At 36.0% G+C, this 19,926-nt stretch overlaps 1 long non-coding RNA gene across 1 annotated transcript; it reads left to right on the top strand.

Annotated features, from left to right (window-relative positions):
- Nucleotides 1–1,849: 1,849 nt before the first annotated feature.
- Nucleotides 1,850–19,349, top strand: LOC128086771 (uncharacterized). Its single transcript, XR_008209528.1, has 5 exons — nt 1,850–2,043; nt 3,148–3,276; nt 6,933–7,016; nt 14,916–15,070; nt 19,055–19,349. It is a non-coding gene; the product is annotated as an uncharacterized LOC128086771 (long non-coding RNA).
- The last annotated feature ends 577 nt before the right edge of the window (nt 19,350–19,926 follow it).

The following is a 19,926-nucleotide window of genomic DNA, read 5'->3' as shown; positions in this document are numbered from 1 at the left end:
GGCCAGTAAGGCTTCAAGGTAATTTTAGCCTTTCCTTCAGTGTAGCTTTCTCATTAATAATAAGTATTGAAGTAAAAGCAAAGACTCATTTTATTAAAATATGAGAGATTGGGGAGAAGCAAAGGTGATTGACTAAAGCACAAGGATCTTGGCTTATGTTGAATAAATCACATCTCTGCTCTGAGCCTCAGTTTCCTAACTTGTAAACAGGGATAAAACAGAAGGCTCTTCAGCTTTGGAGACTAACTAGTGAACAGTACTGAACAAAAATTATGGACTTGTTTAAAATATGAGGAAAAAGACAAGCAAACAGATAAGATCCTGAAGGGAAAGAGGAGACAAATAGGGAGGGGGATGCCTGGACAGATGAAGCTGATTCTGGAGCCTGTGAGCACATTGAAACCATTATCACATTACTGCAACCTTGGCAGAAGTAAATTGCACTGAGGCAACACTTCTGGACATGATGTCAGCATAATTCCTTTCTTTGCACTGCAGAACCCTGACATGGTCCTGCCCTAACCTTTCTTTGAGTCAATTCTCCTGCTGGGGAAGTTAAACAGTGAAAAAGGTTTCTGCACTTGCTTGAATGCAGCAGAGAGGAGCTCATGAGCCCTCCTGATCCTCCCTGCTTCCAGGATGCACAGACAAGATGGCAGTGGCAACTTTGCTTGAGCCACGTACCCCACCAGACAGGGAAGCACACATCTGGCTCAGCTTCCAGATGTTACTGACAGCTTTGGGTACCTCAGGTCACCCTGGCACAATGTGCTGCGCTGACAGCAGGCATTCAAGAGCATGTGATTATAATGATATGCTTTACTGTACCTCTTTCTGACTTCATTTTGTACTGTATTATGCTGATAAAATAGTATACAATGCTTCTACCAACAAGATAACTAAAGTTTCAGTCATTATTAGCCTATAAATTGTTTCTGGATGTGTGCTGGAAACTGATATGAAAACCTGTCTTAGATAATTGGAATGTTCGAGAAACTAATGACTATTATTATCAAAATATGTTAAAATGGACTAGGAGCATATTGCCTGCATTTCATTAATGCTTTTGAGGTGTTCTCATCATTCTACTCTTTAAGAGTTTAACTCTAATACATCCAAGTCTCTACCACTCAATTTTTATTCATATACTGAAAGAAGAAAGCAAGCTTTCTTGTTTTTTCTGTACTTGATGACTTTCTCGGCTTGAATGAATGACTTGGAGTAGTCCAAACACAGAAAAAAATTCACTGCAACTGTGGAGAAGATACAGCTGGCAGAAGCAAACATTTTTCCAGGTGTTTAGTTACTGACTTCTCTCTTGAATGGTCAGACTCTTAAAATGCCAAGAATAAATACAGCCAGCTCAAGTATTATTTTTAATTTCACATGAAGTGGCCTTCAGTTATTTCAATAACATTAGACTTTCACATAGGTTAAGCTAATTCCAAACTTAATTCTAAATTATTAAATATTTGTTATGAGTCAGGTTTCGGAACATTTAAATATAGATCCTTTCATTATTATTTCTGAGAACTAACTTTTGCACCCTTTGTTTTTGGAAAATGTCAATTTACAGTTTCTTACTTCTAAGTCATATTGAGATAATACCATTTATTCTGTTACTTTTAATGTAAGAAGAGCAAAAACTGTGGCCACCAAATAAACATGGTGTTCTCAAACCAGGAAGGCTGTACCCAGTAGCACAACCATGTGCATTGCACAGTCCAGCAGAACTTGCAAACAGCATATATGTTGGGAAGCTCTTCCTTGCACTAGTCTTCAATGATTACTTGCAGATATTTACTTTAGCACATGGCATATAGAACATTAAAAAGGTTTTGAAAATCTCTCAGTTTTTCAACTTCTGAAGGATTATTAACTTCAAAGTGTGAAGAAATGTCGGCCTTCTATGTTTGGAAATGCCAGCAGCCTTTGCATATCCCCACTGCAGTCCCAAGCAACCCCCAGCAGAGAGGAACGATTACTGCCTCAGTGGTGTAAGGATGGCTTTTGATCTCCTAACATATTGGAAATTACTTAAAGGTAAGCCATCTGCTAGCAGAGGAACAAAAATAGATTACATCACACCCTGCTAGAAAGATTGTGTTAAATCCTGTGTATCAAGGCTTTTAATAATTCTATATTAAGTCAGCTAATAGGATTAGGTACACATTTTCCTTAGGCTTTTTTCACCAACTATTAACAAAAACTTTTTTTGGTAGAGATTTGTAAAATTCATGCGTCTTCCACTGTGAATAAAAGGGTTCTTTCAGGAATTAAACATCTCTTCAGATCACAATTTCTCCCCAAAAGCACTTATAGTAGGAGAGCAGAATGATGCATGGGGAGTGGGAAGAACTCAACTTTAATTTTTTGTTAATGTGGTATTAACTGCAAATGTCAGATAGCACTGCTTGAATGTTGTAACTACTTACATATGATGCAGCCTATCCTTAAAAGATTGTTGTAGATGTTGTTAAAAGGCTTTAATTTTTCTGTTTTCTTATTTATTTAGTTATATATATTTTTAAAAGTAGGCTGCCGATTAGGAAAGGTGATTCAGACCATTTCTGTTTAAACTTAAGTTTGGCTAGTATTTCTTACAATTAGTGGTGAAATGCAATAGCCAGAGTAGGAGAGCATAAAGTTTGTTATTTTGAGCAAAAGCAATGCTTGCAAGACTTACACCACTCACTTGTACATCATTCCGGTTCTGCAAATCAAGGACTATAAGGGCTGGAACATATATCGAAGTCATTGGTTTAGTAGCACATAGTGGACATTCTCTTCCATTAATTTGTACAATTATTTTGCAAGAGCATTATATTTTTTGCTTCTGTGGTATTCTTTGGCAATGAATTTCACAATTTAAGTCCATGTTGTTTGGTAGCTACTTCCTTTTGTTAAAAACTTCTGATCTCAAAATTGCATAAGGAGGGCTGTTTACTGACTGCTTTTCTTGCCAAAATTAAATAATTTGAAACCGTGCTTGTTGGTCACATCCTGTTTAGAATTTTGTTTGTATACTTGCTGACATTATTTCCTGCACATTTCTCAGCTAAATTTTGTTACCTCTATCAAAAGTTTTATTATCTCAATATCTGAAAGAAGGATTACTTCTATGTGTTTTGATGGCTTGTATTTCAGGTGGATTTATTTGTGAAATTTTGAATATGGCAAAAGGCATGCTCATCACTACTAAGAAGCCTTGCTACCCAACAAACATTCACAATCCTGCTGTGGTTTAGAATCAAAAATACTCAATCAATGCAAATGGTATGTTTTTCTGAGTAATTCATTTCCTTTCAAAAAAAAAAAAAAAGATATCCCCCCATAAAATAAAGCTGTAAGAGTACAGAAGCATGTCAGCTAAAACCATATACAAATGTTCTGAGCAATGCAAGAAATAAAACCTGATGTCACTAGTACTTTCATAAATCTAAATCTCTTTTCAAGACCTCATTGCCTAGAACATGAATTATACCTATAGCGTCTGTTTTGGTATAAAGAGACCACAACTTGAAAATCTTGGGAAATAGGAAGAGCTTGACATTATATAATGGTGTAGTGATGTTCCGTGTTTGTTCTATTCCTTTCCTAAAAAGGAAGTCTAAATGTTTTACTTGCCTTTTTGACAATTACTCAGTACTTATGACATTTACAGTCAGTTATCCATCTTTGCAACTACATCCCACTCCTGACTATAAAGACCACCACAGAGCCCTTAATTTTTTATATAAAGCTAAAATTTTCCAATGTGTATTGCTTTAAATTGTTCAACACTGAATTTCCTTTGCCGTTTTATTGCTTAGTGACATAAAATTTGCTTGCAGTCCGCCACATTTGGCCCTTGTCCTTTGATGTTCAGGGTGACTAACTATCATTAGCAAGCTCGACTTGTCCCTTTTCCAAGATGTTTTCAATATATCGAACAGTCTCTGAAGAATTCTTTTTATGGTTTCCCTCCAATGTGAAACTAAACATTTATTCCTACCCTCTATTTTCTATCTTTCATTCAGATATTCATCTAAAGAAAAATCCCCCTTTAGGCCACAGATGTTAACTTTCTAAAAACCTTTACTGAGGGATTTTGTAAAAAGCCTTTTGGAAAACCAAGTAGATGGTACCTACCAGATCATCCTTATCTACGTGGTTTTTTATTTTTCAAACTACTCTGAATTTATAAAGCAATACTTCATTGGACAAAAACAGAGAGTAGTTCCAGATGTGTATTATTCCTGTTCTCATTAAACATGCTACTGATGTGCACTGTAGATTTCAGACTCACAGGCCTGTAGTTCCTCAAATCATCCCTGGAATTATTTCTATAAACTGACATCCCATTTGGCAGTCTCAAGTCCTTTTACTAAGGCAGTTTCAGGCAAGAAGTTGCATACCCTCAGTAATAACTCAGCTATTGCATCCTTGCATTGTCCTGCATAACATCTGCTCTTGGCTATTTTTTACTGTTCAGTTGTCCATTTGTTTCTTATCCATTTCTATAGTCATTTCAATTTCAAAGAGATACTCTGCTCAGTACTCAACAACAGAAAAAAATTATTCCAGAATGTGAACGCTGATATGATTCATATAAACTCTGAAGTGAGCTTTTCCTTCTGTATCATTACCAGAAAGCAGCCTTGTAGACTAACTGAAAGGCTTCCTGTTTTTAAAAAGTATATTTTTGTAACAGCTTTGTTGACCTTACAGCATTTTCAAAAATAAGCTCTCAGAATTTATGATTGTATTTTCCTTACATGGATATGACTTAAGGTTTGTATCATCCATGAATATTAAGATGCTATAATTACAAAATAAACAAGAGAGTTAGACAAAGCAGATAACAATAACAAAAAAGTGGATAGAAAGCTTACCTGCATCCTGGGCTCACTTACAAAACTCCAGCAAAGCAGATTTTCAGAAGAGATCCTTCCCCACTGGTAGCCAGCTCTTAAATAGGTCTAGGAGAGGTGCAGCCAGGCTCCACCCCTTTGGGCAGCACAGTGAATTGCCTTCACCTGTGCTCCTGTGGCTGACTCAGCGCTCGCCTCAGGTGATCAATCAGAGGTTCAGGCCGTGACTCAGCAGTTCCCATACATGGTTTTAGAAGGACACACTTGAGCTGTACAAAGCACTGTTTTTCTGTTAACTGAGACACTCAACTGGAATTCTTTAAAAACTGGTCTTGCACAGAAAGCAGCTGTAAGAAACTGTTGGCTTTTTCCTCCTTTTCTGATATTTCAAAATGGTTAAAATCAACTTGTGAGAATTATTCTTCTGTTTCTTAAGATAATTCAAGTCTACCTCCATCTTAACAGGAAGACTCTATTTGTACAATAAGCCTTTGCTCTCTTTTTCTTGAAGATGTTCCCTTTCTCACAGCATTAGTAAAGCATTAGGTAGCAGAATCTAGAATTTGTTTTATAATGGAAGTACCATTTTAGGTCTCTGATTTTGTCTGCAACTTTTCCTGTTTGATGTTATCTGTAAACTGGTTAATAGACATCAATAATTTTTAATATAGACTCAGTTGCCCCCTTTACAAATTTTATGCTTTTTAAGTTATATAGCCATTCATACTATCATTATATCTCCAAGAATCAATGTGAAGTAGACATTCAGCAAAAAACACTTTTACGTTAGTCCAAGTCCAAAAGACCTTCTAACTTGCAGTTTAAAGAACACATTGGGAGGTACAGAATCAAACTCACTTGGTCACAATCAGAATGGAGCCATGGTCTCCCAGCCTGTGACAAAATAGTGCAGAGTCATCAGAGAAACTAACATCATCTTTTACACAAATACCAATGTTTTGAAAAAAGTGCAACCTGAATCCTCTAAAATAAACACTCTTTGAAAGAGTACCCAGGGTCTAAAATTCTGCAGCAGTGCCTGACCACCTCTGGTACACTGTCCCTTGGGCTTTGTGAACCTCTAAGGTGCCAAGAGGAGGAACTGGATCTCTTGTTCAAAAGTACAAATTCAGTTATTCAAATTTTGGCTAAAGACTGAATTAACCGAGAGATTTATATAACTAACAGCCACTTAGGAACTTAAATCTAATGTTTATATATTAATGGGATGATTAAAACTTCCACTAAATTGCTGCTGACCATTTTAAGTCATCCTTACTTTCAGAAATTACATCACCTAATCATAATGATTTGCAACGTAGATGTTTACATCTGAATTAGTCATCCTTAGTTCCTACTCTGTGGAGAGTAAGAGATTTAGTTTCTGAGGTATGATTCATGTGGCCTACTTTTGAGGTCTACAGAGCATCCTGTGGACTATACAGTGAGCCCTTGGTGACAAGCTCAGATGTACCTGCCTGCACAGTAGGTGAGCACATTTTTGACAGATGATTTGAAACTCTGGTGTCAGCAGAGCTACAGATCATTTGTACACTCTGTACAGCCATAAAACACCTGTGCATAGCAAGTGCCAGGCAATATGTGCTATTTTAAACCTCAAAGAGAAGTCATATTGAAAACTGATATAAGATAAAAGCAAGTCCATGAGCAGTTACTGTGGCTGACACGCAGGGAATTAACAAGGTGCTCTGTGTGACGTGGATGCAAAATGGCCCAGGTCATCCTGCGCTGAAGCTGTACAGAGCCCTTGTCAACTCCGTGTCTCACCAAGCTGATGGCACTGGGCACGACCACATCTTCCCCAAAGGTGCCAGCACACTAGACAGCCTCCAGGTACCAGTTAATCTTCTTAGAAAGCCTAAGCATAAGTGGATGCCTGAAATGTCAGAATATCTAAAATTTAAGCACTGGATTTTTCAGGTCCTGCTAGCTCTAGATTTAGTGAATTTCAGTATAAAATATTTGTGTTGCTTTAATCTCTAAGTCAGAGAATTGAGTGTTGAATTTATCGTAATTTGACTTCACAGCTCATGGCTTATCTGTATTTCTTTTTCATAGGTATATGCCTTCTAATATGTTCTAGAGTACACTGACTTCAGATTTTCAGCAAGTCAAAATGGACTGTGTCCCCCCAAGAAACTGGTAAGAAATTGAGCTTGTGGCCTTTACAACACTAATGGTTGCAGAAGAAAATTTACTGAAGGAGGTGGAGGAATAAACTGCGTGATCTGCAGGGCAAAAAAGAATTGCATGATGAAGTCTAAGCTTTCCTTTCTGGGCTACTTTTTGAGGTGGCTACACCAAGTGATTTTTATCATCATTACACTTGACAAACTTAAGCAAGATAATGACAGGCAGCTAGTGCAATATCCACAATAGAATAGAGAGATTTCTGATATAATTTTTCAAGGAAAAGGGTTGTTGTGCTTGTTACTTCTATTTCTTCACTAGAGAAAGAATTTATATCTTTCTTTAACATAAATGTTATTAATGGTAAGTATCTACAGCTCTCTCTAGAAACAAAAAAACTTGTAAAAATTGTAGTCCAGAACATCTAGTAGCTGTCTGTTACTCTTTAGGTAAGCAAATGACTTGATTTTGCATTTAAATTCAAATAATTTCACAAATCTATACAACTATGACCAAATCATACTGTACTGACTCATAACACATTTAGTACTCCCAGTGACATAAACAGAAATTGCAACCAAGAGATGATGAAGGATCTGTTCTCTAATCAGTAAATATTGCTGGTTTTGTAACCCTCTACCATGGTCCAACATTTCTTCCTCAAGCGATCATCCACAAGGTCTGGTCCTTGCCTACAGCACACACTCCACATCTCACAACAGGGAAATGTATTCTGTTTTATAAGGCCCTGGGGAATGGAAGAAGCACTGATCTTTGCAAGAACAGAAGACTTCTGTGAAGTGGGATTCTGCCTGGCCTAGAAACTACTGTTTACAGTGGCATTTGGTAATTCATTTGTTATGGAGAATATGTAACTAGAGCAGAGTTACAGGTTTAGATTCAGGTTTTTATTTCTTCATGCTCTGACAGAAAGCTAATCAACATCTGAAGCAGTAAATCAAAACTTTAAGGTACTTTTTAGTGCTGCTGGCATTTATTAAACTTCTCCACATAATGTTCCTTTCATTGATCCATGGTAGCAATAAGGGTATCCCCCCCGAAGAGTCAAACTTCAGATGTGTTGTGAGAGTATCACTACATCCCTGAGTCATGGATATTGCAGAGCTGTTACATGGATGTGTCAATGCTACCCCTATTTAGATTCATTTGCTTTAGGGTGCTTTTCTTTCTTTGCCCCAAGACAAAACAGCAGGCAAACCGTTGAAGCTCCCATGCCTTTTGACCTTGCCAAGCTTTGTTAGAGCATCTTATCTTTACACAGTACCCACAGCTTGCATAGGACACTAGAATCAGTGTACCAGAAACTCAGTGTAGTCTTGAGTCACAGCACCATAGGCTAAGAAGATGTGACATGCATTTCCATATCAAAACAAGAAAAACCTTTATTTCCCCTCTTCACCGATGCATAACATCCCAAAAGGCAAGAATGGCCTTCAGCTAACACAGATCAATTTTCTTTCAGCTTCAATCACCATTTAATTACTGTTGACTTCTTTAACCTTTTTCTCTTCCTTTATGGATTAGATTCCTTTATACTCTATTGCCATTTACTTTCTCTGTGACATAAGCAAACTTAAAATGGTATGATAAAATTTCAAATTTTTCTTTTTCCTTCCTACTCTTTATGTTCAATTTACTTCAAAAACCACATCATCTATTGAGGAGGAAAATATTTTTAATGAATAGTCTTTCAACTTTATCTTTCTCCACTATCTAGACGTCATTTGCTTTAAGCAAGTAATTGCTCAGATGACTGAATGGCAAGCTGGATAAAAGTACTAGCTTTTCACCTCTTAGCATTTTAGGAAGAAAACACCCACATAGTAATATATATTTGATGCAGTAAGTTTTGTTGACTTATTTTCCTCTTCAGTAGATATTCCACATTTCATTAACTGAGCCAGACAAAGATTAGAAAAATTAACAGTTTTTATCAGAATAAAAGCAATTGTTCAGTGGACACAGTAAATGAATGATTTCTCCACTAATGGCTGTGGAACAGCCAGAATATTGGGCAGAAGTCCTCCAAACAAAAACCAGATTGTTCATTCTTTGTCACATTCCTTCTCTGCGCCAGTTCCATATATATACCTGTATCACTGGGCATGAACTGGTATAATTCAAAACAGAACGTGGGCCCCTGTATTACTCAGATCAATCCCTTTTAATTACCTTCAATTGCACATGGAATTAAGATACTTTGCTTTCTAGTACCCAAAATTTTGTATTAGGACTCCTAGAATTGCACATATACTCACTCCTTGGTGAAGCTGCAAGTATACACCACCTATACAGGGGTAGGACCAAGGTTAGGCAGTAAGCTGCGGAGCAGACTGATTTTTTGTTTGCATATTCCTAGGGCCCAAAGGAAGGAGTGGAACTTTAAGTATTACCAACCACAGCGTAATTTCCTGTGAAAGGTCTCCTTAAGAAATATATTTTTTTTCAAAGCATTTATCCTTGAACTTCTGATTAACTTGGAGTAATTATGTTTCAAGAAGTACAAAACAGAAGATGTTAGAAAAATGAGGTTGCTCTGAGGTATGTGGCATTATTTTCAATAAATTTGATTTTTATACATCCTTTGCATATCACAATTAATGGAAATAAAAATATTGTTCCTTCATGGGATCTTAGCACTGATGTCAATTAAAGCTATTTCCTTTTTTTGTTTTGCTGCATATCTTGAATGGAAGAGACATATTTGTTTCTCCTTCTTATACTTTCAACAAGTAAAAATAAGGGAAAACAAGGTATAAAAAAGTAGTAATTCTTACTTCTGTTATACTACATAATAATTTTCTTGTATTTATTAAACACATTTTTTATTTGTGACATACTTTTAATTCGGTTACAGTAAAGTAAGGGAAATGAAGAAAATAATTTAAAAACAATTTTATGGAATAAAACACATAGAATACAGATGAGAAAACAGAATGTAATCCTTTTGGGTCATCTAGACCTTGGGTTTTTTTTGGTGGTGTGTGTTCCTGTACTCTGTACACTGCTTCACTATAAGATTAAATATACATATATACACATACATATAGATAGGTAGATAGCAAATGATGTAGCTTTCACATCCTTACTTTAGGGTGAAGATGAGCTTATTTTGAAACCCAGTGACCTGCCTGCTTTAAAGATTGGTAACTGTGACCTAGCTGGTTTTAATTATCTGAAAACACTACACATGACCTAATACATATTAAGAGCATCATTTTCAAATATATGATGTCAATTAACTTTAGACATTAAGTGAAAGTATACACACCCGAGCTTAAAAACATCAATAAAGTGGTCTGACTCTAACCAACATTGACATGATAGAATGATCTTTAAAAAAAGCCATTAGTTTTAGCTAAAGCAATTGCAATTTGTGTTGGTTTCGAAAATTTAGGCCTTTCCACAGTGAGTCATTTTATTTATATAACAGTCATTATATATATTAATGTATATTAATATATATTAATTATATATATATATATATAAATTATATATAACATTGTCCACAATGCTAAAGAGCCTAGTTAATCAGATCTTCTGCCAGTCCATTTCATTCTACTCTCTCATATATATTTTAGGACAAGCAGGAAAGGATATCAATTGTTTACATATCTTAGAAACAATAGTTAAACGTGGTTTCTTAGTTTAGCACTGGAAAATGTTAAATGAATCAGGCTTGAAGGATTTTATCCTCAGAATGTTAAGAATTAGACTAAATTTTTATAGTACTATAATACCTGCATGGATATAATAAGCAATTACCCTAAATTCTGAAATATTTTTTAAAAATGTGGGGCTTTTTCTGTAAATTTACACATTATCCCAAGATTTCAGGCTAAAATGCCTTCAATTGTTCTTTAAAACAATTTTATTTAAAAAAAAATTCTGAAGTTTTCCAAACTGAAGATTTTACAAGCATTTATAATTAATCAGAGCTCAAAATTTTGGGGAAAAATCAGGAATGACCTAAAGGAGATGAGTTGATCTTCCTGTGTTTATATATTTCCAAAAATGATCAAAAGTTCAAATAATGTGACTAATATCAAAGATCAGTACAAAGTCTAAAAGTGCCAATTAAGTCCCTGCATGACACATTCAGTCTTCTAATACAGACCAGGCAGTTAGTGAACTGTAATCAGATGTTAAATGTAGTTTATGTCACAGCTATTAGATCTGAAACAATTTTATCTGTTTTTGTTTATTTAAATATTTATCTCTCATTTTCAATTGTTTATACAATTAGGGCCTGAATATCCCACATAAATCTGAAACTGCAGCCTTGGAATAAGAGAAGATGTTAAACATGATCTGATAGATGAAGATTTGGGAGACAAAGAGACAAATCTTTATAGAGTGAATTATATTCAGAAAAGATATGTATGAGTCTGCCACAAGAAAATGTCAGTGACTATTGCTCGGAAAGAAGTAATTTACTGTTGACATTCCTGGCACTGTGCTCATTCACCCTTGCCACGTGTACACAATGTTTGACGTTTCCCATAATGCTTTGAACTAGGTTAATCAGAAGAAAAAGCTATGTCTTCCACGTATTCTTGGGCCACGTCTTTCTTCAAAACTGGTAAAAAGTGATAGCAGTGTTGGTATGAAGGAATTCTAGGGCTGCTCTACATTTCTAAACCAGAAGAAATGCACAAAAACTTCACAGTGAACACCTTTTATATCCTAATAATGTGCAATCTACACTTACCTGAGCTTTGCAAAAAATGGATTGAAAGCTGTAATAGTTTAGACTTTTGCCACTGCATGCTTCGTTGGCCGTATGACTTTTTGCTTATTGCTTCTAAAATTTCATATAGTAGTTCATTAAAAAAAAAGATGTTGCTCTCATTTTATTCCAGATAGCTCAGGGACAACTGAACCCAGGATATGAAGCAATTGAAGAGAAAAAAGTGAAGGCCAGCGAATAATTTCATCTACTTAGACACTGAAGTTTTTACTTTGTTTTTTACTTGGAACTTGAAATCTGCATTTCTATTTTCTCTCATTTTGAAACTCATTATTTTATGAGTAGACTGTTTCTTTTTTCAGATCATCAACATAATGATTTATACTGAAGAAGAAGTTAGCTTAGTCAAGTAAGTTAGAGAGTAATTTTCAGGGTTTAAATTTCAATTTAAAAATAAGACTTGCTTAATAGAAGCCAAAATCAAGGGTTAAAAACCATGTGGGAAATTTCCTTTTAACGTTTAACTATTAAGATGGCAGGGATAACTGGAGAAAGAAAATATTGTTTATGAATGCCATATGCATCAAAACTATTGCTGACTCTTCAGGTAGAAGAAAAAATCATAGGAAGTATTAGCAAATGAAGATTAACATACATTTGGCCAAAATATAAGCCAATTAGGCTGCTCCTAATACTGCTTCTTATTATTATCCAAGACTTCTGTCTTGTTCTTCCTTCATGCTACTGATATCTCTCCTTCTCCTATAAAACTATTAATACTCTTAGATAAACTTAAGGATTCTAAGTACATTCTTTAAAACCCACTGTCCTGCAATAGAACAGTCTCTGAAAACAAAGTCAGATGTTCCTGTTATTTGCTTTCTTTGCATCGTCTGTACCAGACTATCTTACTTTGCAGATTTCTGCAGCCTGTTCTAATGCTACCTCTTTTTAACCACTCCTTGAGCTTTTCAAGCAAATACGCAATAAAAATGCATTTGTTTTCTGTATTCTGCTTGGTAATATAAATATTCATGCAGCTGTCTGGAATTCCTCTGTTTAGAGAAACAAGACAGAAAAATAATGAAAACTATCATACTTCCACGAATGCATCCCCCATCTGATTGCTGGAGCATTAGTGCATACAAAGACACAAATGCTCTTGTAAACCTATGATCCATAGATCTCATTGGAAGCCACTTACAGGTCTTATTGCTATAATATGATACACTGCAGTTTTAGATACTCTGCCATACTTATTTTAGCTACTAACTAGGTTATGCAACGTACAGAAGAAGCATTGTATGAAATTGTTTTCATTGAGAATAGGAGCTCAGGTAGCAATACCTGTAAAACCTCTTTTGATACTGTGTATTAATTGAGTTGAAAAGCAGCACATAATTCATGAAAAAAAAAGTAGCAGATCTCACTCAAAGAAAGGTATTGATGGGGTGGGATAACAGAGTGAACAGAAGGGCCACCTGTTCTCATTAATTCAATGATTAGTATTAATACAGTCCTATTACAAAGGAGAATAAAAACACATAATGAACACATCTCAAACCATGTTCACCATGAAAAAAAAGAGGAAATAGTACCATGCTGGTTCATGTAATACAAGATTTGGAAAGCTGGTGCACACACAGGTAAGAACTGATTTATTGCACTAAGCATGAAAGCAAAGATGTATAATTGTAAATGTTCATATTGCTGAGTTCATGCTTTGTATAGAATCTGTTTTCAGCAGTTGCTAAAGATCAAATATTTTTATATGCAAGGTCATACACAGAGCTTCTCTTATAATAGGAATGCACATAAATTAGAGATCTTCTTTTGTTATGCAGGAAACTCCCATATCTACATATTGTAAACCATTACATGGTTTACAATTACCTGATGAGCTAATGGAAAATGCATTGGATGGAAATCCACAGACATTTTATTAATGGATTACTCTTATGAGAGCTTACAAACAGTCATGTTTTTTTCTTCAGACTTTTAGGCATATGAATCACAAAAGAAGCATATAAACAGTTACAAGTCATAACATGAAGCTAGAGAAGAAAGCAAACTGTTACAATAATAAATCTCATAGCCAAACACAGAAGTATTATGTGTACACTTTTGTAAGTGGAAAAAAAAAAAAAGGCAAAAAAGGCAAAGTATTCTGTAAATCCAAATTTGACATTCAGTTCTACTTAACTTTCTGCTTGACCTGAGTAGGAAGGAAAAAATTACAAAAATCTCAGTTCTCAACTATCCACATGAGATTTCAGAATGGTGATCTAAATGTACTACTTTCAGCCTTTCATGGTCTCCACTTGGCACTGCCAAAGCCTTCCCATCGTCTTTCAAAATCTAGTCACTGCACATCATTCAAAAAACATAGAGCATATCTTTTAAATAAGACAAATATATATAAAGATATATTGCTTAACTCAAATAGAGAGATGGTAGGTTATTTTGTTTTCGTGTTATTTGAAGCTAGAGAAAATAATGGATCGTATTTTCAGCTGGATTTTGAAAACAAACCAACAAAATATGGCACGAATGCTTTTCACTGGATTAGTATGGATGAGTGTTTATATGTAATCTGTCATTTACTTCTATAAACCCATATTTAGCATGCAAGTAGATAACTTGGATGCTGTCACTGGACTCTATTTCTATAGTTGGTCAAACCAAAACCTTGATGTGCATTGTAATGAGCAGTGTTGCCCAAAAACTACTTCATTCAAGTTCTGCAGCTCAAATCTATTTCTAAATAAGTGGTATCAGTTTTCCAAGGTCTCTCCTAGTAAAGACTGGTTTTGTTGGAATCAATTGGAATGCTTATTTTATAATTCAGCATTTTATTTAAATTTTTATTTTTTACTATTTATGGCTACATTCACATTCTCTTCCTGGACTCATTTCTTGTAATTTAAAAGATTTTTTTCTTTTTTTGAGATTTAATCACTATTTCTAACTGAACATCAGCAGAACTAAGTATGGGTCAAAAGGATTTGCCAGTTTCAACCAAGAGAGAGAATTTCTGATCATGGATCCAGAATGGAATGTGTGTTTCCTTAAACTTGGGTTACAGAAAAGACAGGAAGAATTTCTGTTTTCCCCTCTCATAAATACAACTTTGTTAACTGTTACTCTGTTACTGATATGGTACTTTGTTTGTAAGCACTACTTTCAAATTTTGTTTACAGGTATGGCACCTATCAGAATATTTGGCCAAAAGGATGCAAATGAGTTTCAAGGACAATTTAATAGCAGAGAATCTGTGAGATTTGATCCCTTGAATCTCAGCTCACCACTGTAGGATGCTACTCGTCTCACAAGACCTTGGAAGTCTAACAGCCATGTAAGTCTATATTAAACATTGCCTCTATTAGAAAAGACCAATCCTTCCATCATTCAATCAGTTAAATAGTTGGGAGGACGATCTTCCATGGCTGCACGTTATGCTGAGCATAGTGGTTGTTTTTTTCTAATGAGGTATTATTAGTTGTCCAAAGTCAGATTAGATTGAGCTTATCATCAAAGCCATCTAAATGTAAAAAAAAAAAACTCTGCCCCTGAAGAGTTTCGATCTCAAAGTAGCAGTGATTTTGAACTGCAGTTTTCAAAGGATTACAATTGGCACGGGGAAGCTGTATTCTTCACCTGACTTCTTCCTCAAGCATTTTTCTCTGACTAGTTAAATAATAATGCATAACAAATGCTACTTGAATTTAAAAATTATCTGCAGGTGATATAAGTATTAGCTCTAGTACTTCTGCAGCCAAGAGCTGGGCACTTAAGTAGAATCAGAGATGGACTAGGAGCAAGACAGGAAGGTGAATATCTTAGGGATCCCACTTGCCTAATTCGAGGGCAAAACATGTGCATGAGCTATAGGCACTGCAGTGCTGATGCATTTAGTATGCTGTCTGCCGTCTCCAGCAGATGTGGGACAGTGTGAGATGCACAGGGAGGTCATAGCTGTGCCTGCCCGGAGTGCCTGGCTCTGCCCACCAGCCCCCTACATGGGGGAGCTGCTGGCTCCTCTGTCACCTTGGCATGTCTGCCCTTGTTCAGTTTGATCAGATGTCTGCTGGCAAGCTTAGAAAAGATAAATTTTCTGAAGCTGCTTTTAAAGCAGCTTTTCCTAATGCCGGGAAATGCCAGGGACCCCACTTAACACAGTGCAGTTAAAAGGCTTATTTAATTTTTGGCTATTATCTTGAAGGACTCAATTCTGCAGTATGAGTAATAGAGAATTACAGCTATCTGGAAGTACAGCTGTCTTTATCTGCCTTCAGTTGCACTTACAAGCAAGTTACTGCCTCATTACCAAACCTGAAGCCTGAGATTTATTTGCACAGGGACAGAATGATCGTGCCCAATGTCAGGTGAAGGACACTTGCTTTCATTATATTTCCCTTGTCTCTTGTATTATTCACATATTTCCTATTCTTTAATGTCTCTTCTCTTGATTATTAATGTATGAAGAATGCTGGCTGCACAGTTCAGAACATGACAACACCTGAGAAACCCCAAAGAAGCCAAGCATTGCTATGTGTTATTTATAGGGTTTCAGATTTTTCTGTATTTCCCTCAATTTCTGAGATTTTATAATTAAGGAGAGAAAGGCTGCAAACTCAGATTCAGATGGTAAAGGAAGCTCCAGAGCTCTACACTTGACCTACTTATGCCAGAATGTCTCTTTAATCACTAAAAAATTCTTGTTGTAGGGGGTCAGAGGCTTCATGTATTAATGCACAAAATCATGGGATTGAGCTGTATAATTTATTAATTGCTTTTGCTCATCACACATAGCACTTTTTTGGGGAAAAGGGGTGAAGTAAAACATCTGAGTCATTTAAACTCAGTTTAAGAATGGAAGGGCAAAATGACAAGTGATTCCTTCCACTATTTCAGTGATTAAGAATTTGAACTGGTGTTTTGAATTCACCAACACCACAGATTCCCTGAGAGCTGTTATCTAGCATTGTCATTGTACCTCATGTCTGGAGGGAAATCAGCATGGTGAAATAGTCTACAGAGGACTAATAGAACTAATTGTCAGGACAACAGGATTGTCTCTGCCACTCAAGCACTGTATGCCACTCAAGCTTGAATATGTCTGGATCTCCATTTTTTATTTTTGTTTATGTAATTTTTGGGTGCGAATCTGAATGAGAGAAGAAGGAAAGCATTTGTCTTACAGTTGGGATGTATTTTGAAATCTTAAGGTGAATAATACTGCATGGGCAGCATTTAACCTCAGTTTGGACAGCTAGCCAAAATGCTCACGAGACTTTTGAGGGTCTCCTAGCTGATACTCATAGCTCTCAGTCCTTGGCTCAGAACAGTGATCTTCAGAGGGCAGAGTACTTCATTTGGAAGGCTTTTCCCACAACCTTTTCCCCACTGTCTGGCTCTAGCTGGCCTCACAAAGAGATTATGGGAGAGACCTGCCCTCAATAGCTGAGGGAAAAGGCCAGAGCAGCTGAGAGACTACAGTTAAAGCTCATTGAATATATTCCTGTATTTGGTGAATGCAAAAGAAATTTGCTTAAAGAATACATGCAATCCCTTATTGATTACCATTTTGTGTAAACTAAGAAAACACATATTCAACTTTTTGCTATTTCAGAGCCCACTTAAGATACTTTTCTGAGAATGTACTTATCTTTTTATTTTAGATATTGCCATTAAAAATAGACAGAAGAATGTAAAATGTATATGTAGGACTGTGATTGCTGAACAGTTTGTTTAAGTTAGCAAAACTCTATATTTTATTGTTGTACAAATAATTCAGAATTGTTTGGATTATGAAACTAAATATAAAATGGAAACTGTAAAAAGACATGATGAAACAAAGTAGGATTAAAAAATACCTCTCAGTACTTTCCTGTACACCTTAAAGACAGAATGTGCTACCAGTAGTGTAAAACTGTTTCATGTGTCATTCTTAGAGAGACTTTGGAATCTTTCTGTTTGCTCATCTTCTTAATTTTTCTTACAATATTGTAAGACTACTTTTTGTAGAAGAGTTTATTAAATATGATATATCAGATTTTACGTCTGTTCAGAAATTGCATGTCAACAACTCACAATAGTTCTTTTTCTGTTACCATGAAATTTTGAGGGTCTTTGTGGAAATAATTAGATTCCATGAAGTCATTGCAAACTATCTGTGCAATACTCACAGAAACTTGCAATTGGGCTGTGTGATTGTTTGCTTCACCACTGTGGTCTTGTTTCTATCCTAATATGGATGACCGTACCTGAAAAAAATGTAAAAGACCCTCAAGCATGAGCTCCAGCATGAAGACTGGAGTTGTCTTATGAGTTGTGTTAAAAGTGACAGCAAACTCCAAACTGAACCTGGAAAGTTTCCACTTCATGGGAGGAGGCACAAGTCTAACAACTGGCATGTGTCATGACATTTAACAGAATAGGATCTCTAGGAGGCCCTTGATATGAGTTTTTGGAAGTTATTTTTCCATATAACATTTTATATTAACATAATAATTTTCATGCTGTCATTATACACACGCCCAGGCCACACTGCCCACCATCCCACGCTGTCCAAATGATACCTACTGCTTCAGATCAACTAGCTGCCAATCAAACAAAAAGGGAAAGTGGTGCCCGACCACTGGAACACAAAAGTCAACATAAAATAAATAGTCAACAGCTTTAAAAGATGCTCTGCTGAACTGAGTAATTCCAGCCTACAGCAGGAGTCTGTATTATATCAGACACAACTTTTCATTTATACGATTGAATTTATTCAGGTCTGTCTTCATGACAGCATTCATTTCCTGCTTCTCAGACCCGTGCTTTTCTCATCCTGTATCACTCATCAACCCATTCTGTTTTGTGTGTCAAAATGACTGATGAAAACATTAAGCAAGATCAGTACTGAAACTAAACTTTGAGAGGCATCCCTGGCAGCTATTTATTGGTACTTCTCCTTGCAGCAGGACCCTCTGCCATCTCTCTTCATCTCATTATTTTAAAATTCATTTGTTATCTCTATGCTCTTTGTCTTAACTAGTTGTTTTCTATGTGACGTAACGTGAAATGCCTCTTGAATACCAGATAAATGAACTCTATGATAATTATTTAGTTGATTATTTTTTTCTTTTTAATGTAAATCTCTTACCTTGACAAGGAAACATATCATGTCATTTCTGCATGATCAATCTTTAATAAACCTATTTTTATTTTATCCCATCTTCAATGACAGTAGCAAATACAAAGTTAAAAATGGAAACCTAATTTGTTTGGAAAACATTATGTCTTCATTATCTGTATCATCACCTACTGGATTTATCATTTTCTTTATTTTCAGGTTTCATGCATGAAGAATTTCCACACAGTGATCCAGCAGATTAAAATCCCTCACACTCTCTGTTCTTGGCCTGAAAGCTGATGAAAACGAATCAAGAAAATGTGTAGTGAGTTGAGATGCAAATATTAGATAGTTTTAGTGCTCATAGAGCTTCTGAATCTTTATTTGTAATATTAGAAACAGTTAAACAGTTTAACAGTCATCTTTCTCTGCCATGAACTAGGAAAATAATGTCTTGAACATGAGTGAATGCTCACTGCTTATGTATGCCTGTGTAAGAATCAATAAATGTTTTGCAGTTCTTAATTCACAATGGGAAAATTATAATCAATGGGCATTTTTGAAACAGAAGTTAATTGTACACTTCAGTGAGATGATACAGATAAGAAAAGTGATGGCTGCAGGCACACAACTACTCCTCTATTTATAGCTAGGTAACTGAGAACAGCAAAAAGGAAGGTGAGCATGAGAGAAAATGAATCCCCAAAGAATTACTACTAATTGCTTCTTGGTGACACATCATTTTCTACTTTATTTTTGTTCCTCTCTTTACCAGAGGACCACTTCCAGAAATTCTGCTTTTCAAGTTCCATCTACCTGGTCCCTCTGAGGCTGCCGCCAGGCCTCGATGCCCTTTGGAGAAAGGTTGCCCCGCTGGGTCCTTGCTGAGAACGATGCCAGGCTGAGGCTGGTGCTCTCCGCCAGCCAGGCAGCCCGCGGTGCTCATGTGGATCTAGCTCTGACCTATTTTAGGTGTTTACATCTCAGTGAGCAAGTCACACCCAGTATCTTTTGTTTCTGTAATTCTCCATAATAATGAGACTATCTCACATGATGAAAGGCAGTTTTTCTGTCAGCCCTTCCAACCTGAG

Source organism: Tympanuchus pallidicinctus, unplaced genomic scaffold (genome assembly GCF_026119805.1).
Source record: "Tympanuchus pallidicinctus isolate F22 unplaced genomic scaffold, pur_lepc_1.0 scaffold3, whole genome shotgun sequence".
Classification (NCBI taxonomy): domain Eukaryota; kingdom Metazoa; phylum Chordata; class Aves; order Galliformes; family Phasianidae; genus Tympanuchus; species Tympanuchus pallidicinctus.
Note: the sequence above shows the minus strand (reverse complement) of the source record. Positions and strands in the feature narration are given on the sequence as shown.